The following is a 26,178-nucleotide window of genomic DNA, read 5'->3' on the forward strand; positions in this document are numbered from 1 at the left end:
ACGTGCTCCGCCTCACGAACTTGTGGAGCCACTGCATTAATCTCCGCCGTTATCTCCTCCCAGATCTTCCATCTCCTTGTGTGTGTCAACTTTACCGCTGGGCACTCTATTAAATCACGTGCCCTGGTCACCAGGATGTCAAGCTCCTGCGGTTCATATGCCATGTTTCTTGTGGTTGGTTCCTCTGTTGCCCGACTGCGGCCACGGGCACGGCCACTGGCACTGCCACGGCAAGGGGCGCGGCCACCGGTTGCTGTACTTGAAGTGCTGGGCTGGCTACTCTGTTGGGAAGCCACCTGCTGTGTTCCCAATGATTCTGCTGATGCTGAGGATGGGCCAGCTGCTGATTGGCCTGATGTTGATGGCCCATCTGGCTGCTCTGGGTTGAGGGGGACATAGGTGGTGTTGGCTTCCATGCGGGACAAGAGATTCTGCACCACCTGTTCTTCCTCTGACTCTGAGCCAGCCATGTTTGCAACAACTGTTTGCCTTTCTAGGACAACTTTAAATACTATTTCTGTAATTGGCGTTAATCAGCTGCAACCTGCGTTCCGTACGCCAGCGTCAACCATGCGGCGCATACGGGACGCCCCTTGGTGTGGAAAAATATTTCTCAAAAACCTGGCAAACTGAGTAAGTCTGATTTAGTAGCTAAATGCAGATTCCAACACCAATGACAAAATAAAACTGAGGTCACACATGAAATGTATATTTGAATGTACATCTGTACTGTGCACTTGTTTGGTATGTAGTACAACTGACACTACCCATTCCATATGTAAATCCAGTCCACCACTTAGCCACAAGTAATCAGTGCTAGCATCCAAATCACATGTGAAAGCACTCCAAATTCAGGCTGGATGCTAGCTACTTTTCATTCCACCTCTGTAGTAGGGGCCAGTAGAAGGTAAGTGTACACATGGCAGCATGGCCTAATTTTTGGAAAAGGTCTGCCACTATTTGCTATGTTTCTGCTGCATATCTTTCATTATAAAATAGCTGTTTAGTACCTTGTGGAGTTAGGTGTAAGTGTCTAGTGATGCAGACTATTTCACCTGTTGCTTATACCCATGTTTGGTGGATGGTATAGATTATATATAATGTGTTTCCATCTTATTTTACACTGTCTGTTTAGGATGGGTGTGCGATGCAATGGGTTAGCCGTCTGTTTGGGCGCATACACGCTGTTAGTGTAAAAATGAACAATAAAGTTAATACCAAATATCACTCTGATCAACCAATGACAGCACATGATTGTTTGATTTGTGCCATTGCTAAGATGGCGGCCTATGGGAGAGCAGCCCCATTCTCACCCGCGAAGCTGCGAACACTGGTCTCCGTTATGGAGACCAGGCTGGGGCGGGCGGGCCCATTTATTACCAACCGCCAGAAGCGCAATGCCTATGCGGTGGCCCGCCGCCGTATATTCGCACGCACCCAGGTGCGGCGGACCATCGCTCAGCTGGAGCGGCGGTGGTCCGACCTGAGGCGCAGGGAGCCAGAGAGGCTGCAACAAATAAGGGCCAGCATTGCTAGATGTGAGTATTTCAACAGTAAATGGGGATTTGGACATGATTGCTTACCTGACATTATTTAATCCACTAAGGTCACCAGCCTGATCATGAGTTAAACATGGCATACAATATATGAGTGCTACTTCCTGTTTGACACCCTGTAATGGTCATAAAATATGTTATTGGGGAGGATTAATGCTTGTGATGCTTACAATGGCCCAAATGTCACAGCATACCTGCCATGTTACAGGCTGTGTTTTGTAAAGGCCACTAAGGAGCTGTTTGCCTGTACAATTATCTGTACTTATAACCTTTGCATTTATAGCTTGATAAGGCTTAATAGTAATTACCACTAATTGCCACTTTTTTATTTTCCCATACACAGCACGTGATCGAGCAAGACAGGCCCGGGAGGAGGCAGAGGTGGCCCTGGATGACCTTCCGCAGGAAGGGAGCCCGGAGGAGGGGGCCCAGGAAATGGAGGAGGAGGAGGCAGAGGTGGCCCTGGATGACCTTCCTCAGGAAGGGAGGCCGGAGGAGGGGGCCCAAGAAGTGGAGGATGAGGAGGGGTGGGCTGTGGAGGCGCTGCCACCCGAGGAGGAGGTCATCCAAGGCGAGGATGAGGTGGGCGCATTGGAGGCCCCTGAGGAGGAGGTGGAGGCCTGTGAGGTCGTCCAGGCGGCCGGAATTGGTATGTATACATAAGGATTAATTTATCCGTTTGGCATTTACTATTTGCTATGTAGCACTGGTGATTCAATTGATTTTTACAATACTATAAAGTGACAAAACAAACGGGATAGCAACAGACACACTTTGGGGTTAGATAGGGTGGGCAAACCATCCCTTTCATCCAGGACACATATTAATGACACAGGTTGTGAGGATGTCTTTCATATCGATTTTAAGTGCCACTGAACCTGTGTAGTTAATCTGTATCCTGGAAGAAAGGGATGACTTGCTAATGTAAGTGTTTCATGTCCCTGCTGCTTGCATACAATCTTTAGCCTCATATAGGTGAGTAGAGTTTACTGGTGAATGATCTTTGTAAACTAGATTCAGTATGGCATAAATGGAGTATGGACAGGCGTGGCTTAGACTGGAGTAACAAGTGGTCAGTGCCCCTGGGCCCTCCTCTAGCTAACCACCCCCTGCGGTCTGCATGTATGTTTTGCACCATAATTGTGTGTGGATTTGGTCTTAGTAATGCTTTTGAGCATGGGAGTGGGTTAGTGCTGCAGCTTCCCCTAACTGGCATTCTGACAATGATTTCTGGAGCAGACCATCAGCAGGCAAGCCATGCTTGATTGCACAAATGTACTGAGCATTCCTGAGAGTTGTGTAACTCCCCTGCCAGGCTCCATCATATAAGAGACACTGAACTTTGTTTGCCGAATTGTGATTGGTGCAGCGCGTGACATGCTTCTCAGAGCTTAGTCATGGGTGGGTTTGGATTGAGAAGGAGCAGTATGACTGTGAGGTGTTCGACAGAGTAAAGGGTAGAGGGCCAAAATCAGGCTTTACATGTAGTATGTATGCATGTATGTATAGGTGTATGTCTCATATATATAGTTATATATGTGTCTATATATATATATATATATATATATATATACACACACACACACCTGTCACGGTGCATGTTTAAAAAGTAGGTTTGACTATGTTAAATGTATGCATGAATATCATTAGTCATTTTTTCATTTGAATTTCCTCCACAGATGAGCCTGCCCAAGCAGAGGAGGGTCGCCGTGGGGCCCTCCTTAGACTGCGAGGCCTGATGCGCCAAATGTTGGCGGAAATGGACCGCATCATTGATGGCAAAATTAATTTTGTTGTTGTGGACACTTGTTTTCGAATAAATAGTTATTTAAAGTTCAAAGTTGTCAGTGTTTTTTTCTAACATGCTAAAGTATATGTGTAACTTGTTTAAAATCTTTAAAATAAGCAAAATGTACATAGTGTATATAAATGTATGTTAGGGTCACATGCTGTAAGGGTTAATGTTTGTCATGAATGTAGTAGGAATGTGGGTCAGTATAGATGAGCATTTAATTGATTGAAATTGATAACAATCCCTTTTTCAGGAGGTTGCCTAATTGCCTAAGTGGGTCATGTGATCGCTGTGTGTACTCAGTAAAAAAGTGTGGGATTGAGCGTAAATACTCCGCATCGGGGCATACGGACAGCTTCCCGTACGTTCTGACGTGGTAAGACCGTGCTTGTGCGGGAAGACCGTGCAAGAATCTGTACGTTTCCACCGCACACGCACGGTTTGTATGTCGTCCGTACACACGCCCTGTTCTTAAAGAGTGAGTCCGTCCGAATGCGGAGGACACGTGGGCGTTTCTACGGACAATGCCCGCACGCCGCCGCACAGCGTGGCGTGCGGACCGCACCGTAAGAATTCGGGAAAGTACGCACCGATCAGAATAAGGGCCATGGAGTGGGAGGGAAACAAGATCCTCATCTTCCAAGATTACTCCGCTGAGTTAGCAAAGGCAAGAAAAGACTTTTCACCCATTTGTACCAAGCTAATAAAGGTCAATAGGAAATTTGCCCTACTTTACCCTGCGAGGCTGCGCATCTTTACAGGATTCTCCTTCAATGACTTTATGTCCCCCCTGGATGCTGAGAGGTTCCAGGAAGAGGAGGACCCCAAATCCCCATCTAACCGTTCCATGTCAGATTGTGACTGAACTCACCACCTTACCTCACGGTTAACCTCAACTTAGCGCCTGTTCCCCCCCCCCCCCCCCGGATTCCTCCTCGGCTAAAGAGGTACATCTGGACACTGAGAGACACATCCCGGCAGTTAACCTGCACTACCCCTTCCCCCCCTCCCTCTACCTCCCCCCCTCCCTTTTTTCTCTCACACATAACCTTCGCCCTATCTGATGATCTGATCCAGCAAAATGCAGGCCAAATGCGCAAGGAAATACCTGGGCAAACAACCATCCCTTCACACCCCCCCCCCCCCTCTTTTTCCCCCCCACCAGGCGGTGGACCACATCAACATGGCTCTCCTTGGGCTTTCCTGCCTTAGGAGCTTGCTCTGGTCTAGTTTGACATTGGTGCACATCAGGTGCACTATAGGACAATTACTTCCACGGAAGCACGTTATTATTAATATGTTTGTTGTTCTGTTTTTGTTTTTCTTTTCCATGCTTTTCTCTTCTTCCCTCTCTCTTTCCCTCCCCCCCCCCCATGACACATGACACTTCGTACAAGGATTGTGCGTATGCTTTACAATGTAACATGCTAATTACTATATGTGTCTATTAAAATAGGCTCCTGGAATGTAGGGGGAATAAACTCCCCCTGCAAACGTAAGAAAATCTTAATGTACCTTAACAAGTTACATATAGACATAGCTTTCCTGCAAGAAACCCACCTTACAGCGGAAGAAACCCTCAAGCTATCTATATTGGGCTGGAGGGTGCGGGCCTCCGCTCCCTTCACCTCAAAGGCAAGAGGCCTGGTAATCTTGACTAAGACCAACCTGCCAGTATCAGTAGACAACATAATACCTGACCCAGCAGGACGATATTTAGCCTGTAACCTCACAATTTCTGACAAACAATATGTATGTGTGAATGTATATGCTCCAAATGTGTATTCAAAGGAATTTCTATGTAACCTGATCTCCCTAATAACCCCCTTCACACACCTCCCAGTAATCTTATGTGGGGACTTCAACATGTTAGCCCTCCCCCTACTAGACAAACAAGTTCAGGGTAACCCCAAGAGATGACAGCCCAAGTTTGGAATAATGTCCCTGGCCACGAAACAACACTTTCTAGATATATGGCGCACGTTACACCCCACGGACAGTGAGTTCACCTGCCTTTCAGCTGCCACAGGGGGATTATCCCGAATAGATTATGTTCTAATATCATGTTTCCTCTTACCAAAGGTGGAGGAGGCCAATATAGAACCCATTGTACTCTCTGACCATGCGGTCACCTGGTTCAAAATATCTTTGACCACTGAAAACCCCTCATTCATTTCATGGAAATGCCCATCTTCCCTGGCCTCCTCCGCTGCACTAAGAGATGAGGTTACCACCGCTATTTCCAATCTCAAACAAAGCAAGGCCCCAGGTCCAGATGGACTGACATCTGATTATTATAAACTGCTCCTACCACACATAGCCCCATCAATAGTATCCATGTTCAACACCCTACTTCAAACTAGCACAGCCCCCCCACACTTTAATTCAGCTAACATACGAGTTATACCTAAACCAGGCAGAGATACCTCAGACCCTGCATCCTATAGGCCCATATCCCTCCTAAACCTAGATTATAAACTACTGACAAAGATCCTTTCAGAAAGATTAAAACCCCTAGTCCCAAGACTGGTCCATCCTGACCAGACTGGCTTTGTGACTTCGAGAAACCCGGTCACTAATATCAGGAAGGTTCTTTCAGTGCTCTGCCAATCCCAGGGGACCATGTCGTAGACACCAAGAGCAATCCTATCACTTGATGCTGAGAAGGCATTCGACATGGTCCTCTGGGACCACCTCTTCACTACCCTGCAACACTGGGTACCTTCATAATGTGGCTGAAGACACTATACAATTCCTCCTCATCTAGAATCATCTGTAATGGCACAATATCTGACCCCTTCCAGGTCCTCACGGGAACGAGACAAGGGTGCCCCCTATCCCCGCTCTTATTCGCCCTCGCGTTGGAGCCTCTTGCTGTGGCACTCCGCTCCTCTCCCAAATTCACAGGAATAAAACTAGGCACAAATGACATCAGAATATCCCTTTTCGCGGACGATATGCTCCTTTTTCTCACTAGCGCCCAACATTCAATCCCGACAGCTATAGAGATCATACGCCAATTTGGATCCTTTTCAGGATACAAAATAAACATAAATAAATCAGAGCTCTTGACTATATCCGGAAACCCCCCGACCTTCCCAGACCACCCCGAACTAAATACCATTCGCCCACAAACTTCCCACATTAAATATCTGGGTATACAAGTACCAAATAAAATAACAAACCTGTACAAACTAAACTTCACCCCCATCCTAACTAAGCTACGCAATTCAATCGAGGGATGGGTGGAGCTCCCTCTCTCATTACTAGGTCGTATAGAAGTGATCAAGTCTGTATTACTCCCAAAACTTACGTATATAATGCAACTCTTACCTATAAAAATCTCAAAAGCAGATGCACTTCAAATAACCAAAACCTTTACCTCCTTCATCTGGAAGACCAAAAAAATCTAGAATATCTGTACTAAAGCTACAACAACCTAAGGCACTCGGTGGCCTGGGGTTCCCCAACTTACTCCTTTATACTGTACCAAAGCCCTACTCAACAGATATGCACTAGATTGGCTCCTCGACCTAGACCACTATACCATCCCGAACCTAGATAGAACACTTTTCTCACCCTACTCTCCCTGCGCCTTACTACACTCCCCAAAAAAGCTGATCCCAACCAACATATTCAACCATATCTTCTTTAGAGACACCTATGAAGCATAGCACCACCTATGTAAAGTCCTTAAAAAAGGCACATCTAACTCACCGTGGCTGACGATATGGGGCAACCCGATGTTCTCCCCAGGCATTAACTCAGCAACATTCAATCGCATAAAACTAAAGGGTCTGATCCGCACCTCACAGGTCTTCGACCCGGGAGGAGGTATATATAGATTCCCACAGCTTCGAGAGATGTTCGGACTGCCTCATAGCGCCCTCTTCCCGATCATGCAACTCGGTCACTATGCCAGATCCCTCCCAACTAACTCATTTACTGATTCACCTCAAGACCCTCTCCACAAAATTATTTCAAAATTCCACCAAACTAGGTTACTATAATATGAATTTCTAGCTCCACACACTAAAACTGCTTGGTCCCACACTACTACAGCCTGGGCAAAAGACCTTCCAGACATCCTAACACAAAACACTTTATTTAAATACCACAAAGACACAATTAGCACACTTCAATCTTCTTTATTACAAGAGACACACATTAAAATTCTAAATAGAACATACATCTCCCAGATCCAAAGAAGCCACTTTGTTGAAGAAGAGACCGGACGATGCCCAAAGTGTAGGTCTTCCTCAGCGACCCTCCTCCATAACATCTGGACTTGTGGGTACACCAAAAAGTTCTGGAATAAAATCATAAATTATATAAAAACACATTTCAATATCACACCAACTCTACACCCCATACCACTACTCTTCGCTAATTTTGAGCCATGGCACCTTTCCGGCCTTCAATTAGACCACATACCCTTCCTTACCATCATGGTCACGGCCGCAAAGAAATTAATATTGAAACAGTGGCTATCACCAAATCCCCCATCCTTGACGAATCTCATCTCAACACTTGCCAAATTAATGCACTTTGACAAATATGACACTTCACTCCCCACTGGAACACTCACCAGATTCACCAGAAAATGGAAATTCTTCGAAGACATCCAGACAGCCACCTCCTCGTAATGTACTCCCCCAATGTACTCACACCTCACTTATCTAGATGACCGAGAAACTACAGTCTGTACAGAATTGATTGAGCCCCCGATGCACTCACTGTGTTACTCCAAGTTGCCCCCCCTTTTTTACCCTGTCTATTCTCATTTCAAACTTTCTTCTACCCCCCGTTTTATATAAGTATATAAGTTGTTATATGTTACTGCAGTTGATTACCTACTGTGACTTAGCATAAACTGACTGGTGGATGTCTATGATAAATGCTATATTTAAGAGACAAGCTTTAATCTACCCACAACTCACCCTGCCTCTGAAGACACAAGTCTCCAGACCCCCCAGACATGCAGAATTGTTCTTGTGAGGATCACCAACATCTGAAAACTCCAACCTACAGATGAATCTTTCCTCGTTGTTGCTGGCGATCCGCCAGCAACACGGCGCCTCTACCTGACTGAGACGCGCGTCTTAGTATAGGGGCAGCGAGGCGGACGCAATACTGTCCGCCTCCCGCTCGAGGGGGCTGGGGGGAACCCGAGGCACTGCGGGGGGGGTTGCCCGGCGTGGGCACCGGGTGACCGAGGGCAGCACCGTCGGAAGTGGACGCGCGCGCACCTCGTGCGTGCGCGTCCAATACCCGGCATACAGATGGCAGCGGGGCAGGGGATGGCGATGGCAACGCCATCGCCATCAACAGCAAAGATGAATCCCGCTACATCTGTATAAAGAAAAACCATATTGTCATCACTCTAAACTGCTATTTAACTGTAGGTTCTAACTCTAATTTCCAATCTATAGTCGATTTCGCTGTAACATTTCAATGTATGTTTGTAAATGATATTTGTGAAAAAGCCCTAATAATTTTTGTTTAAAAAAAAAAAAAAAAAGAACGTAAGGAAACCCTGGAAAGGTTAAATACTGAAATCAATGATTTATATAAGGAACTTTAAAAAATTAGAGAGTCCAATGAATTTAAATTAGCAGAAAATAAAACCTTAGAACGCCTAAATAAGGATAGTAGAGAATTAAAAGAAAAGAAAAAGAAAAAATACCAAAGAGACATAAATTTAGAGAAACATGCTAGCAGTCATGAAAATCAACAGACTACTAGAACTGGAGATGATATAAATGACAACTCTAGATATAGTCCACACCCACGTGAAAGGAGAGAGTTCCTACAGGTTCGTGATAACAAAAATTATGGGGACAGATCTTATAATGGAGGAAGAAGAAATTTCCATAGATTTGACCAAAGATCACCTCCAAGACAAATAAGGTATTGGAATCCCCCCCCCCCCCCGTAATAACTACTAACATCTTGAGAGACCTGAAAGAGAGTATAGACAGGACGAATCCTATAGGGATAATGAATACCAATACCCCAGAAAATATAGAAGAAATAGCACTGAGAGGGATAGAACACAACATTGGTCCAATAACAACAACATATATAGAGTACTGGATGATCTTGATAAAGAGGAAAATTCATCCTCTCTTTTAGATTACAGGACACACAGAGGGAGAAATCGATAAATCCAAGGAAAAAGAAACTAAAACGGGGAAAAAGAGGTGGTACCAAAAGAAATAAACACAAAAAAATAAAACCGGTAGAGGAAATAAAAATATGAAATTTAAGCAAAAGGAAACTAACCATACATGAAGAAAAAGTGCTGAAAAGAGGCCTTAAGTACGCACCCACACATAAGCTAGACTCCTTTGCCTTCTATGTAGATTTACAGAAATACATACGTAAGCTGACCCTTAAAAAAAATCGTTTTAAATAAAGGACCTGAAAATGAAGATACTGGGGGTCCACCCAGATCAGAATTCAGGAATAAATCCACATTTTATAAAAGTGGTCAAAAGGGCTGCTTCATTCACTGTTTCAGTAAAATGGTACTGGAGGAAGTAGAACAAACTCTTAAAGGGAAAAGAAAGAACTGTAACCTCACACAAAAGGAATGGATAGCCCTTAAGGCATAAAGAAAAATGACAGGTCACTGTCATCAAGCCGGCCGACAAGGGTGGAGGGGTAGTCCTTGTGGATAAAGTAGATTATGTCAGAGAGATCAATAAGCAATTGTCAGAAGGTAACACCTATGAAAAACTAAAATCAGATCCCATTCAAAAAATGTCAAATGATTTAATTGATCTGACCACTAAAGCTTTAAACAGTAATGTGATAATCAAAACCGTATATGACTATATAAACATAAAAAATCCGTCAACCCCTACTTTATATACACTACCCAAAACCCACAAGGACCCTCTCCACCCCCCCCCCCCTCCCCCCGGCAGGCCAATAGTTTCTGGCACTAATAGTATAACATCTAATTTGTCAGCTATTATAGATTTCCATTTGCAGCCACTGGTCAAAAGTACAAAAGCCTACCTTAAAGACACAGGCGAACTTCTTAGAATATTAGAAGATGTAAAATGGGAAGAAAATTTTACTTTGGCCAGTGCGGATGTTTCCACACTTTACACAATAATTAAAGAAGAAAAAGGCCTGGAAGCAGTATCATATTTCCTGAGTAAATCAGAATATTCAGAAGATTTGAAAACTTTTATTCTAGATGGAATTACATTTATTTTGAGGAACAATTATTTTTATTTTGAAGGTACCTATTATATTTAGCGTGTTGGGACTGCTATGGGCACCAGATTCGCCCCTAGCTATGCAAACCTCTTCATGGCCTACTGGGAAGAACTTGTAGTTTGGCATGGAGGGGTTCTGGGGGCGGATCAGGTGCTCTAGCCGAGATACATAGATGATATATTTTTTTTTGGAGGGGTACACCTGACAGCTTAGAATCTTTCTGTCAAAGTCTTAATGACAATGATTTCAATATAAATTTAGTCTTCTCAAGTAGCAAAGAAGTGATTAACTTTCTAGATCTCAGTCTATATATCAAAAATAAAAAGCTTGAAACCAAAATATATAGAAAAGCAACCGATTGTAATGGCTATATTGAGAGATCTAGTCAACACCATGACAATTGGCTCGAGGGGATACCATACAGTCAATTTATAAGAGCGAAAAGGAATTGCACTGAAGTAGATGAATGTAAAAAACAGATAAAAGATCTGAGTCAAAGATTTCTAGATAAGGGTTACAACAAAGAGATGATAGATAAAGCCTGTACCAAAGTATCCAATATACCCCGCACTGATTTGTTAAAGAACAAGGAGACCCCACCTCCATCAAATGACCATACAAAATGGGCTTTTATCAGTCAATTCCATACCCAGCATAAAGCAGTGGAATACATTTTTAAAAAGCATTGGAACATCTTAAAACAGGACCCTACTATAGGGAAAGCTTTACCTGTTAAACCCTCCTTTATTTATAGGAGGGCACCCTCTATAAAGGATAATGTAGTGAGGAGTGCAATTGTACCTCAAATTAGGAGCAGTATAAGAAGTAAAGGCTTCTGCAGGTGTGGCTCCTGTAAAATATGTAAATGCACTAAGGGAACAAGCAAAATAAATGATTTTAATGTGAATGGTATTAAATACCCTATAAAATTTTTTATCACTTGTAACTCCAAAAACATTATATATGGAGTAGAAGGTATATGTGGCCTACTATACATCGGTAAGACTACCAGGTGTATGAAAGTAAGAATGGCCGAACATGTTTACAATATACAGGTGTCACAAACCGCAGCAGATCTCACCATCTGAGACACCGGTCGTTACCTTCCCGATGGTCTGTGCTGCGTGGGAGGTCCGTTGTTTGCATGGCATCAGGTGTATGGCGCGATGTCCCCAGTGTCCCCTTGGGCAGCCGGCGTGTTCCATGCCAGTGTCACGCCGATCCCGGGCGGCATGGGCGCCGCCATGACACTTGTGGTCAGCTGACTGCACTGACCAATTCCACTGACCAGCAGCTTGACCCCTGAACCACACACCTGTGTCTGAATCGAGGTGTGTGTGTAATCATTTCCAGGGTTGATTGGTGCTGCGGCTTGCAGCCAATCATTAGCAGGCAAGGGGGATATAGTTCAGGCCTGACTTCCTTGCCTTGAACAATTGCTTACCTGTTCCCAGTGTCTCCTGTGTCAGAGAAGCTCCCAAGGCTCTGAGATCTCCAGGCTCTCCTGTGTCTCAAATTCCAGCGTACACCTGCACCTACGATACCTACCTGGTTCTCTCCATCTCCAGAAGACTCCTGCGATTCCATCCCTGCAGTTGAGTAGCAGTGTTCCGCTGCGAAACATAATTTGGCTTTTCAGCCCATCAGTGACTTTTCCACCTTGTCCTGAAAACTACCGACAGACTCTGTCGACTCCGGGGTTGACTACTCCCTGCTGTGCACGTAGAGACTACTCCATCTTCGTCCTATACTTCCAGCAAGTACCCCGGGCCTTTCCTCATCTGTCGACACCACGGTCGACATCACCAGTCGACATCTCCTGCAGTTCCCTGACTGCACGGCCACCTGTGTCTCATCAAGGTCATTCCTCCAGTGCAGTATCCCCAGCGGGCCTGCGTCCAGAGGACCAGGGCAGGGGGCCGCGACCTGCCTGTCAGACGCAGCAAAGTCCAAAGTTCCTTGCGGGGCTCCCTGGTGAATACCGCTGGCAGGTTAGACTCCGCGCCCCTGTTCCTGGTCTCCGCCAACACTCTGGTTCGCTGTGCCCTGTACCCCTGTGCATGTCAATACTCAGAACTCCAGCATTCTGCTATCCAGCGCCCTCCACTGGTCCAACACGGTCACAGCCGGGAACACAAAAAGCCCCTGCGCTGACAGTTTGTTCAAGGCCAATGGACTCCGCTCAAGACCCCAGTGTGGGACCAGCGATCATCCAAAATGTTACCGCTCGGATAGAGACTCCTGTGTCAACTGTTCAGGGGAACATTTCACCGCCAGCTTCTTCTTTTTCTCGTCTCCAGCTACCAGTCCTAGCAAATATGATGGTGATCCAAAAAATTGCAGAGGGTTTATCAACCAGTGCCAGATCCAGTTCGAACAACTTCCCCACCGCCAGAATCAAAATAGCTTACATCGTTTCTTTGCTAACTGGCGCCGCCCTCAACTGGGTATCGCCTCTGTGGGAGAGATCCGACCCTCTATTGTCAGATTATGACAGGTTCATTCAGACTTTTCACCGTATATTTGATACGCCAGGACGTTCTGTTTCAGCATCCACGGATATACTACGGGTCAAACAAGGGTCCCGGTCCATGGGACAATATGTGATCCATTTCCAGACTCTGGCATCCGAATTAAAGTGGAATAATGAAGCCCTGACAGCTGCGTTCTGGTTGGGAGTGTCAGATCGCATTAAAGACGAATTGGCAATCCGCGATCTTCCTGAGTCTTTGGAAGACTTAATTTCATTATGTGTCAAGATTGATCTCCGCCTCAGAGAAAGGGGTCAGGAGAAACAAAAGAAGTTAATTCCCAAGTTTACTCCCCGGGGCGTGAAGAACCAATGCAAATAAGTAGATCACGCTTGACTCCTGAGGAACGTTCCCATCGGCAGCGCAATAAACTGTGCCTCTACTGTGCTGCTCCCAGTCACTTCATCAACGAGTGTCCCGAGCGGTCGGGAAACTCCAAGGGAAGAAGAGGGTGTGTAATGATAACTTTACACAACCAGAGAGCGCCACACGATTGGAGATGGTACAAAGAATTCTTTTATTATATTAAAATACTAGCTGACCCGCCCGGCGTTGCCCGGGAAAACCTTGGGGTTTCTTTATTTCCAAAATTGCTGAAAAATGTCATCTTACAGTATGCTGTGCCAAAGACCTAAGATTGTAATTTGTTATCGATTTTACCATAATGTTAGAAAGTGTTTGCATTGATACTCAATGACGGCAATGAGGTGTGGTTTTGTTGTTTGAAACACAACGCTCCTCAGTTGATAACTTGTATGTGTTGATGAATTCCACATCCACTCCTGAGATTTAGCACCTACTGTATGACATATCCTCCAACATCTGAGGGTCAGAAATCGGTACAAAATCAGAAAGGGACGTGGCCACACCTCCATTTCTATACTTTCAATGGTACAGTTTGTAGGGTGTGTAATTACAGGCGCTGAGTGCGTGGGGACTGGGGTGGGCGTTACTTACCGCGCCATAATTAATTAAAAATGCAATGTAATGCACCACTGGGAATGGGTGCAATGGGCCAAATTCTTCCCTTCACCCGACGGGCCAATCCACTGATCCAGCCATCACAATCATCAATGGATGCATTGATAAGGTTTGGAGTGTTAGAAGTTGAAGAATAAGACTGAGAAAAAGAATTGCCATGTTATAAAGTGTACAATTTACTCAATAAATCGTGACAAAAATGTAAGTGTACATAGAAGTACAATCAAGAAATGAAAGTAGGATTAAAAAATAAGTTCTGATTCAAACTGATAATTGTTTGGATGGGGTGGGTTGTGAAACAAATCTATAGGTGGGGGTATGGATATTGTGGGCATAATTGGTGTTTGTTACACCTACGTGGGGCCCTCAATTGATGGGATTTTCATTACAGTGTCACGGTCACATTGTCACCATAGGGGGATTCCCAATTGGGGTCCAGGTGGTCTTTTAGGGACCCTTTACAATCCTGTAGGTCTCTTCTCCTTGAGCTTATGGTCTCCCTTAATGATAGTCAATCACTGAGGGAGACCATAGGCTCCAGGAGAAGAGACCAACGGGATTGTAAAGGGGTCCCTAAAAGACCACCTGAACCCCAATTGGAAATCCCCCTACGGTGACACTGTAGTGAAAATTTGTTATCAACTGGGGAACCCCTGTAGGTGTACCAAACACCAATTATGCCCACAATATCCATACCCCCTCCACCTATAGATTTGTTTCACAACCCACCGCCATCCAAACAATTATCAGTTTGAATCAGAATTTATTTTTTAACCCTACATTCATTTCTTGATTGTACTGTACTTCTATGTTCACATATTTTTTTCACGATTTATTGAGTAAATTGTACACTATAACGTGACAAATCTTCATCTCAGTCTTATTCTTCAACTTCTTACACTCATAACATTCAAACAAATGGGATGCGGTCATTTGGTCTACTGCATTATGGTAGAAAGTCATTAGGTCGAATCCATTAGGTCGACATGCTAAAAGGTCGACATGACTCTAGGTCGACATGGGAAAAGGTCGACATGATTCTAGTTCGAAAGGTCATTAGTTCGACAGGTCATTAGTTCGACAAGGTCATTAGTTCGACATTGTCTATGTCGACATTCACAAGGTCGACATGGAGTTTTTCACTGTTTTTTGAGCCAACATGTGCCGACAGGCGGTATTTCATGCCCTACCATCCACTAGGGCGTGGTGGGAGAATAAAATAGTGTGCCGAGCGTAGCGAGGCACCGTGCCCGACGCATAGCGAGCGCAGCGAGCGATGCGAGGGGATGCAGTGCACTTTAAACTGTGTCCATGTCGACTGTGTTGACATTCAGGTAAAAAAACAGTGAAAAACCCCATGTCGACCTTGTGAATGTCGACATAGACAATGTCGAACTAATGACCTTGTCGAACTAATGACCTGTCGAACTAATGACCTTTCGACCTAGAATCATGTCGACCTAGAATCATGTCGACCTTTTAGCATGTCGACCTAATGGATTCGACCTAATGACTTTCTACCATAATGCAATAGACCAAATGATCCCAACCCAAACAAATACAGGCAAATCTATAGGTGGGGGTATGGATATTGTGGGCATAATTGGTGTTTGTTACACCTACGTGGGGCCCTCAATTGATGGGATTTTCACTACAGTGTCACGGTCACATTGTCACCATAGGGGGATTCCCAATTGGGGTCCAGGTGGTCTTTTAGGGACCCTTTACAATCCTGTAGGTCTCTTCTCCTTGAGCTTACGGTCTCCCTTAATGATAGTCAATCACTGAGGGAGACCATAGGCTCCAGGAGAAGAGACCAACGGGATTGTAAAGGGGTCCCTAAAAGACCACCTGAACCCCAATTGGAAATCCCCCTGTAGGTGTACCAAACACCAATTATGCCCACAATATCCATACCCCCTCCACCTATAGATTTGTTTTGCAACCCACCGCCATCCAAACAATTATCAGTTTGAATCAGAATTTATTTTTTAACCCTACATTCATTTCTTGATTGTACTTCTATGTACACATATTTTTTCACGATTTATTGAGTAAATTGTACACTATAACGTGACAAATCTTCATCTCAGTCTTATTCTTCAACTTCTTACACTCATAACATTCAAACAAATACAGGCAGCGCTCATGCCCATCGACCGAACATTATCTGTGAACCAAATGAGTCTGGGAAACCCTTAAGGCAGAGTAGTGCCTGATATCCAACTGACTAACAGGGTGAGTGCAGTGTACCCACTTTGTATTGATCAATGGGTGCATTGGCCAGGACAAAGATTTCTCAGTGCAACTGGCCAGGGAGCGCAGTGACAGGCTGGAGGACTGGAGATACGGATATGGGGAACAAAGTAGAAACGGTACATTAGGTACAGTTTTTATTTGCCGGTACAGACTGTTAAATAAACGGCAAATTATTTTTTATGTGTTCTGTGTGTTTGTGTGTGTTGTACTGTTTTTGTGTGTGTGTTGTAGTGTATGTGGTTGTGTGTGTTGTATGTATCTGTCCAATGCGTAAGTGTTTGAGGTGTGCTACGTATATACAGTATGTGTGTGTTGTGTCTTTGTGTATATGTGAAATGTTTAAGTGTGTATTTTGTACTGTTTTTTGGGTGTGTGTGGTGAATGTGGGTGTGTGTTGTGCTGTTAGAGGTATGGTATGTGTGTGTGTTGTGTGTATCTGCCCTATGTGTAAGTGCGTTAGGTGTGCTATGTATAAATATGTGTGTGTGTAGTGTGCTGTGTGTATCTGTGCAATGTTTAAGTGTGTGTGTTCTGTGTATTGTACTGTTTTTGGGTGTGTGTTGTAGTGAATGTGGGTGTGTGTTGTACTGTGAGTGTTGTGTTGTGTGTATCTGCCGAATGTGTAAGTTTGTGAGGTGTGCTACGTATATATGTGTGTGTAGTGTGCTTTGCATATCCTGGCAATGTTTAAGTGTATGTTTGTTGTACTGTTATTGGGTGTGTGTTGTAGTGTGCATGGATTTGTATTGTACTGCATGTGGTGTGTTGTGTGTGTGTGTGTGTATCTGTCCAATGTGTAAGTGTGTGAGGTGCCCTACGTATAAATGTGTGTGTTGTGTGCTATGTGTGCGTATGTGGTGTACTGTGTGCGTGTACAATGTGTATGTGTGTGTGTTATGTGTGGTCTATGTATATCCTCAATTATTTCCTAATTGTTTAAAGCCTTCACCATAATGTTAGAATGTGTCATTCATACTCAATGACAGCAATGAAATCAGGTGTGGAGTTGTTCCTTCCCAAACGGTTTCCCAGATCATCGATCTTTTTCCCAGAACATCAATGAAGGAAAATTAAAACTTGGTGTTTTTTTTAAATTTCTAAGTGAAATTTCCCAAAAAGGGCTTCGAGGTGCACACCACCGGGTCCAGAGGTATCTTGTTGCTGAATTTGGTGTCTCTGAGTGCCACGGTGTGTCTGCAATGCGACGGACACGCACACACGCACACAGACTCTTCAACTTATTATATAGATTTGTATATTGTCCTTACTCATGCTTTTATGTATGTATTTTATAATGTCTATTATGCACTTTTTCGATCGGGGAAAGATTTTTAGCATGCACCCTGCACTTCCTGTAAATCCTATGAGACTTTTTCGATCGGGGAAAGCTTTTTTTTTTTTTTTTTTTTTATAATCTTTATTCCATTTTTTCCACATAATAAAAAAAAAAAAAACACACATCATAAACAACTTTCTTATTTACATTACCTTACATAATATTAATTTACAATAAAGACATACATTAACATCTGCAATACTCAGCCATACTACTTTATTACAGCCTATCAAATCTTGTACCGCTAGGAGCCTTAATTGCTACCACACTATTTAACAACAGCATTCTAGAATCAAGGGATGTCAATACATTGTCTGATCTCCCTAAATACGGCACTACAGCCATACAGAGCCTGCATAAATTCTTGTTTCATTACATCATGGGCATGGATTGCGGGCAGAGATACGGGTATTCCACAATGGCTACTGTTCATACTAGGCAAAGTCATTATTACTTTCTAATTTCAGTCATTGCACCAGAGTTAGGGTCAGGACACTTTCATCAATTAATACTACAACTACTTTTTCCTTTTGTGCCTAAATTACTTGGCCCCTCAACTTGTTACTCCATATCAAATCTAGTACCTCTAAGATCCTCGATCACCGCCACCCTATTTATCCATAACATACCAAATTTATATGTCAATACAGTATCTGACCTACCTAAGATGTGATGCATACCCACATATCTTCTTATTTCATATCACCTGAGCTGGAAAAAAAAAATTGCACTGGCTTTCCACATTAGCTACTATTCATACTTATCAATGTCCTTATTTCAGTCATTGCACCATATTTAGAATTAGGACAGTTTCCACCTTTAATACTGTGATTACTTTTTTGCTTCTTGTGATTACTTGTTACTCGTGATTATACACATCTATCGACTACCACCAATGTCTTCTTGTTGTTTTTTTTTTTCCCTTCCTCTATTCTTAATTCTTTTCTTATTCGTGCTCCATTGTTCATATAACTTTTTATTTACCAATTAAACAATTAATATATATTTAAATACGTGTTGTGTTTTTCTTTTTTATAGTACTTTGTCTTATGCCACCCGTCCCATATCTCAAAAACCTTTTTTTTTTGGTTTTACGTGTAATACTAACAAATCTTTCATGCTTATAAGTGACACATTCTTTATTTTTTTATTTTTTTTTCTCTTTTTCCCCTCTTTTCCTTATTGTTAATCTTCTTATTCGTGCTCCATTTTTCATATAACTTTTTATTTACCAATTAAACAATTAATATATATTTAAATACGTGTTATGTTTTTCTTTTTTATAGTACTTTGTCTTATGCCACCCGTCCCATATCTCAAAAAACTTTTTTGTGGTTTTACGTGTAATACTAACAAATCTTTCATGCTCATAAGTGACATTTACCAGATTAATCCAATTTCTAACTTCTGGGCCTGTCTTGGCCATCCATGTGCGTGCTATGATTACCTTTGCAATCGAACTCAAATAGATCGCCAATTGTCTTTGCCCATACGTCATCTGATCCTTATTCCATACCCCCAATAGATATGCGTGTGGAGATGCATTTTGGACCGGGATCCCGCTTGCCTCCATTATTTGTTCAATTTCTTGCCAATATTTGCGGATATGTTCACATTCCCAAATTAGATGAAAAAATCCTCCTACTGCACTATTACATTTTGGGCATTTATTTGTGTCTTTCGGTGAAAACTTGCTAATTCTTTCAGGGGTCATATATGTTCTATGCAATATGTTGTACTGAATTTGTTGTATTCTAGCTGAATTTGTTGCTACTACCGGGGACTTCAGCGCAATTCTCCATGTTTCTGCATCTATTCCTGGTATCTCTTTTTACCATTTGTTCCTAAGGACCTCCAACCCCTCCTCGTGGATGACCTCTAGGAGGTGCTTATAGCATCTTGAGGCCACTTTTTCATTTTTTAATTCTCTCAAATAGGTCTTAACCAGTGAGTCCGTTATGTGAAAACCCTGCTCTTTTTCATAGGATGAAAGTATACTCCTTAGTTGCAGGAATCTAAAAAACATATTTTTCAGAAGATTATATTCTCCCTGCAGCTGTGCATATGTTTTAAGATGACTATTTACATAAAGTTGTCCAATTGAGTTCACACCATATTGATTCCAGAGTCTTACCCCTTGATATTTCTTTATATTTTCACAGTGATTCCCTGAGAATATATATGTCTCTGGATCTATACCCTCCACTACCAAGACCTTGCTGGCCCATTGCCATATTTTTTTTGCCTGTTTTTCAATTGGTACCTGACTTCTGAGTCCATCTCTCGTCAATAAAACTTGTAGAGGTGTATGCCCAGGGGCAACACATTCAAGAAGTCTGAGGAGTTCCGGGGAGCATTCTTGTTGATTTATCCATCCCTTTAAATGGGCTAATTGTGCCGCACCGTAATAGATCCTAAAGTTAGGCAAGGCCAATCCCCCTTTTTCCCTTGGTCTAGTCAAGATGGCCATCCTTACCCGTGGTCTTCTGTTATTCCATACAAATGTTGAGATAATACTGTGGATCTTATAAAACACCCTTTGCTCAATGTAACATGGAGCATGGCGAAGCACATACAGTATCTTGGGCAGGATGACCATCTTGACCAGATTAACCCTCCCACTCACCATTAGGGGCAGCCTTGACCAATTTTTGCATTTTAATTTAACCTCTTTTATTATTGGTTCTAAATTATTTTCCACATATTTCCCTGGGTCCTCGGTTACGTATATACCTAGATATTTAAACTTCTCAACCCTAGGTGGATATTGGGGAGGTATATTTGATGATCTACCCACTCCCCCTGATACAAGAAGTTGGGATTTGTTCAGGTTAGTTGTTAATCCAGAGTACTTTCCATACGTGTTGATAAAGCTGATATTTATCTGATAAGATTAGATATGATTAATAACCCAAACCAAATATATTTACTTTATTACCTTTAAATATAACGGCAACGCTGAAATAATTGCACACCCACACAACCTTGTTATAAAAGGTATGACAATGCTTTACTTAAAGAATAGCTTCATTACAGGTATTTGCATATGCAGACTAACACAAGAAACATAAAATTGATTAGCTAATACTTAAACAGTAATTCTAAACCAAATCAAAATGGACGCCTTTCAAGGACAGTGATCAGCCATGATTAAACCTCCTTCATAGTTACCTCCAGCCCCCCCGTGCTTGCTGGTTCTTCCTCAACTGCCTTTTCCCCTCCTTCTATCACTCTGATATTTAAACCTTTATCACATTAATTAATTAATTACTCATAAGCATTGAGTCTTATTGGAAAGCTCTGCTTTCAATCATGATGTCATAATTAACCCAACACCCAACTTCAGTGGCCTTGTGGGTCTACGCATGTGTGGCCTTGTTCCAATCTTATTCAGTTTGTGGAGACTAGATTCCTGTCCTTGCTACATTATAATGTCAACATCACATTCTTAAACTTCTAAAACCAAAAACAATATTCTATAAGAAATCACTTTTACAGCTCTGTTCTGAATGATCAGCCATTTTAATAATATTATTATGCAAGTCATGCCTAACAAAATGACTGCTGCTTCTAACATACAGTATTATAACTGTTTAGCGCAAAGGGAAGGCCTCATACGCAGTGAATAGTACAGTGTGCAACAAGCTAAAGTCATCTGCAGCAATAATAGCGGCAGTCAGGAAAACAGAATATAATAAAAGCATAGATTTATTGATTAGTTGATTTTCTGTATTATCAGTCCATCCTCAACTTTTTTCATATCTCCGAAAAAAAGTTCATATCTCTCGTACTGTGCATCATTTGTTTCTCTCTTAATACATCGGAAAACCTGCTTGAAGCATTTCACTAGTATACAGAAAAATCAATAATATTATCTTGGCAAAAACATCAAACTTCTTAAAGCATATATAACATTGACTTATGCGAACCAGTTATTGGGGTTCAACCAAATAAACCAACTGTAGGGAATCACATCACTCACACCTGTTCAATAAACTAATTTTTTCAACCCAAATAATTTAATTCAACTTTCCTTTTAATGTCATCAGTTTAGTATTTGTGATGCTTGTACCATATTTTAATTATATTCACAAATTCAAGAACAATTTTATAAACTTGGGATAATGTAAATAAGTGTGTTTCTTTAATATACCATGTGTTACTTTCAAATCTTCATGTTGAATCACCACTGTATTAATTAGTAAAAGTAAAATTTATTACAATAGATCTTGTTTGTAACCATTTAGAAACCTTATGTTTGTAAATATAATATAATCCTTGTGGTAATGTCCATGGCTTATGAGACAGTATGTTTGAGAAAACATCATAAGAAACAATTCAATGAGTACTCTTTTTTATCTAGATTTTATACTAGCACACCCAACTCTGTCACATAACTACATGTTTTGTTGTACTCCAAAATATCTCCTGTTATTACACTCTTTACCAATTTTAAACCTAGGGAGAGTCAGTAACCTCATAAGATTCACTTGTGTAAATCCTACATAGAAAATGAAGTGTTGTTTGATTTGACTGCAAATATAAGTAGCCATTAACCCAACATTACCGGAGTGATACCGTAGATGACGATCTAACCAACGATCAGTTTACCTTATTGTTCTTTTTATCAGCTCATGATGAGCGTCTTAAAGAAGAAATGTCAGTTTGCATATAGATATTATGTTTGCACCATTGTTACCATCCTTACTCAGAATGCCTCTTCTTTACTAATACCTTACTAGATGTATTCTATCAATAATTCTGGTGTGGGCGTTCTCAGTTACTTTTATGTTATTACTCATATATTTATTTTAAACCTTCTAATTAGTTTAACATATTGGCTATCAGTATTTTATTACCATCCTCTGATGCATACCGAAACCTGGGAGCATCAGTAGTATGACGTATATGTGTGTCTGTTATGATTATTACTATACTTGTGGGATTAAAATTAAAAGCAGAAGTAGAATACACCACCATGACTCTAGTAATACCTCTTTGATAACTATACACACTGTCCTTGCCAGCAACCAATCCCTGGTAACTCTCATTCACTATAAAAAGATGAAAACTTAAAAAACAAAAATGACTTCTTCAGTTAGTTAGTGTATGGGAAACTTGGTCACTCATGGGGATCATTGTTTTACACCTTGTCCACAACCCGCAGGGACACCACTAAGGGTATCCCCCGATTCCGTGGACCTCTTCTTGCCCACAACCCGCAGGGACACCACTAAGGATGCCCCCCGATTCCGTGGATCTTGTCTTGGTCTGTGTGCGGGCCCTGGACAGGCCCATCATCAAATAAGTTTGTTAAGTTAGAATCAAAGTCACAATATTTATCTGCATCAGTTTATTTCTTTCAACTGATATCACCACCAGGTCGGAAACCTTCTTGCAGTGAGACGCATTAATTCAATTGGTTTGTTTCACAGGGACGGGTCTTGCCTTTGATCTACGAGACTTTTAATTGTAAGAATTTTCTCACCATTGCATAGTCTCCAGGCTGGACCTTATAACAACATCCCTTCATAAGCTTGTTTGCTTTTCTGGTAAAGTATTTAGATGATGTGAGAATTAGAGTGACAAGTCTGCTGCTGGATGTTGAATAGGGTTTGATGGTCTCCCAAAAAAATGTATATATCAATTAAAATAATGATCTTATAAGGGGACAGGTTCAGTGGCTGCTGAGGAGTAGTGTGAATGTCATACAAAACCGAAGACAAAACTTCAAGTCAACTCATGGTAATTTCCACACCCACCCTAAATTATGTGTTCTCAATATGCATTTGTTAACATGTTCAATTTTGACTAAAACCTTTTAGTGAATGGTGAGTGCAACCAACCTTCAATACCCATATATTGACTTATTCCTTAGAATACCTTTCCTGTCAAATATGTACCTCTATGATTTTTTTAATACCATATACCTTATGTGTTAACATATCTGAACACAAACTTCTCAAAAATATTTCTTTGCTGTAAAGGATGCTGTACATGGGACAGCTGGGATGTTCCTTATAATCAAGATAACATATCAGATACCATTTAAATATAATGACAATTTTAAATGCATGTAAATTCCCCAAAAAATATTTTTAACCTTAGGAATGGACCAGTGGTAGGAGAAATGTTTGATGGTTCTATAGGAATAATTTTCCTGAGTTCATTCTTCTGCAGATGCGTTTGGGCCTCTGCATAAGATGAAATCAACATACATGCCCTCTCTCTCCTTACATGGGTCATCCCATGGGCAGCTTCCGCATATGCCAGGAGGAGGGGTTTGGGGAGCTACTGGTCTGCCCCCACCATCTTTCCATAGGCCATTAGCCTTTTGACTGCATCCATTCATCATCCATTGGCACAGTCCTGTTAAATACACAACTCTTGATGTTTTATGAGCTTCTGCTGGTCAATTTTAAAAACATTAAATTGTATAGTGGTGTGATTCACAACAGTGGCCATCTTATTTTTGTTACCAAGTGCAACAAGATCACTTTATAACATGTGAGCTTGACACTTAACAACTACTGCCTTTGCAGGGAGTTGCACAGCCTCAATGAGCTCCTTTACTTGCTGTGATATTAGCGTATTATATCATAGCAAAATCACGATGGAAAATGAGGATCTCTAAATCCAATACTACCGCATATCCCGTATATGGCCATCCTGAGTCTCCTTGTTGGTGACAACTACAATCTTTGTAGATGGTAGTGGCGTGTCAGAGATATCAGGTCTAATTGGAGAAATTTTGCTTTAAATATTCCTCACAATCATGTTCTAAATCCTGCCTCTCATCCATCCTCTGGGACTCCCGGGTCCCACCAGGTAGCAGAGTAGCAGGATTTAGCGTACCACACCTGACAATAGTCAGGTCATGTGGCGCTGGGAGCAAAAGTTCCCAATGAGAGAACCATGCACTGGAAAGTGTCTTGTCCATGAAGAGTTCAGTAAGAAAGCAACCGCATGAGGAACACATAATGTCAGTGGGTGTTGTAGTACAATGTCCTCTACTTTCTGCACTAAGGCCGCGGCAGCCGCCACAGCTCTTAAGCATGTCGGTAATGCAGCTGCCACTTGGTCAAGTGTGCAACTGTAGTACCTGATGGGTCTATGTGAACCCCCATGTATATGTGTTCAAACTCCCAAGGCCGCTGCTTGTTGTTCATTACAGTAAAGACAGGTATATGATAAATCTGATATATCCAGTGCTGTGGCTTCTGTCAATGCGTATATCAGAGCCTCAAATGAAGCAATGATGTCAGTATATTGTACTTTGTCAGCTCTGTGTCAGTTAGATTTAGTAGTAGTAATAGAAAAGGTGTCAGTAAGAGAATCCTGTAAAGAATTTAAACACATCATTATATCATAAACATATTGAATCAGCATTGTGGTAGCAATCATGCAACTCATTGTGGGACATAGTGGGGCTGTCCATAAAACTTTGGCTTAATTGAGTCCACGCATATTGGACTGTGCTGTAAATAAATATAGTAAGTACTGACTATCTGCTATTTGATAGTAAAAGATATGCAGATCATAAACCAATGACTAGATGACTGTAATACTTCCATAACTGTAAAATTAATTGATTTACACTAAAAAAATAATAAGAATAATCGCATTGGGTAGATAACCTGCAATAACAGAGTGTTGCAAATACTATGGGTATTAAATAGTATGCGTTGTTGTAAAATCTGGAAAAAAACTATTTCTTGTGGTCCATAGATGTTTAGAAACTTGTGACATGATTAGTAATGAAAAACTCATCAAAATACTAATTGCTTAATGCCCTATGAGCATCACTCATATCCTCTAACCCCGTGAGGGTCCTCATATCGGTTAGTGCCTTCTGACAGCAGTCTCTCATGGATTCCTGTTAATAATACACAATTTCTTCCAAACCACTCTGAGAAAAAAAAATAATCATTAAATCATTACAAATATTTGAGAGAATATCATGATTAGTTGTGCAGCAAATGCGATTTACTAGTAGCAGAACCCAGTAGTGCTGCACCTAATTGTGACCTCCATTCCTTATTTGTGGGCTCATATGCATGACCAATGGATCTAGTAAAGTGGCAACATGCAATCAGATAAATCAGTAAGCATAAAAATGTAACTCAATATGCATCTCATAATAATCACTATAAAATCTGTATTTTTTTTTTTTCAACATTCAATCTTTATTTCAAATTTTTCATCTTAATAACAAGGGGGTAAACAACATAAAAAAAATGGGGTAACAATGGGAAAGGGGTGTGGGAATTGAGGGAGCAGGACATACAGAGGTATTGATGGTTTGAAGTAATGACAAAGGAAGAGACAAAGGACAAAAGATAAGCAAAGTACATCGAATATGTTAGACATCAGAGGCCGTTGAAGGTGACTCGTTTAAATCAAAAGGAGAAGGCTGAGACTGTGACATAGTATGTGTTGATGGTGCTCCCTTTCCCTCTGTGACATAGACATGCCATGGGAGCCATTTCA

The sequence above is a fragment of the Crinia signifera genome, chromosome 4 (genome assembly GCF_055691185.1).
Source record: "Crinia signifera chromosome 4, ASM5569118v1, whole genome shotgun sequence".
NCBI classification, from domain to species: domain Eukaryota; kingdom Metazoa; phylum Chordata; class Amphibia; order Anura; family Myobatrachidae; genus Crinia; species Crinia signifera.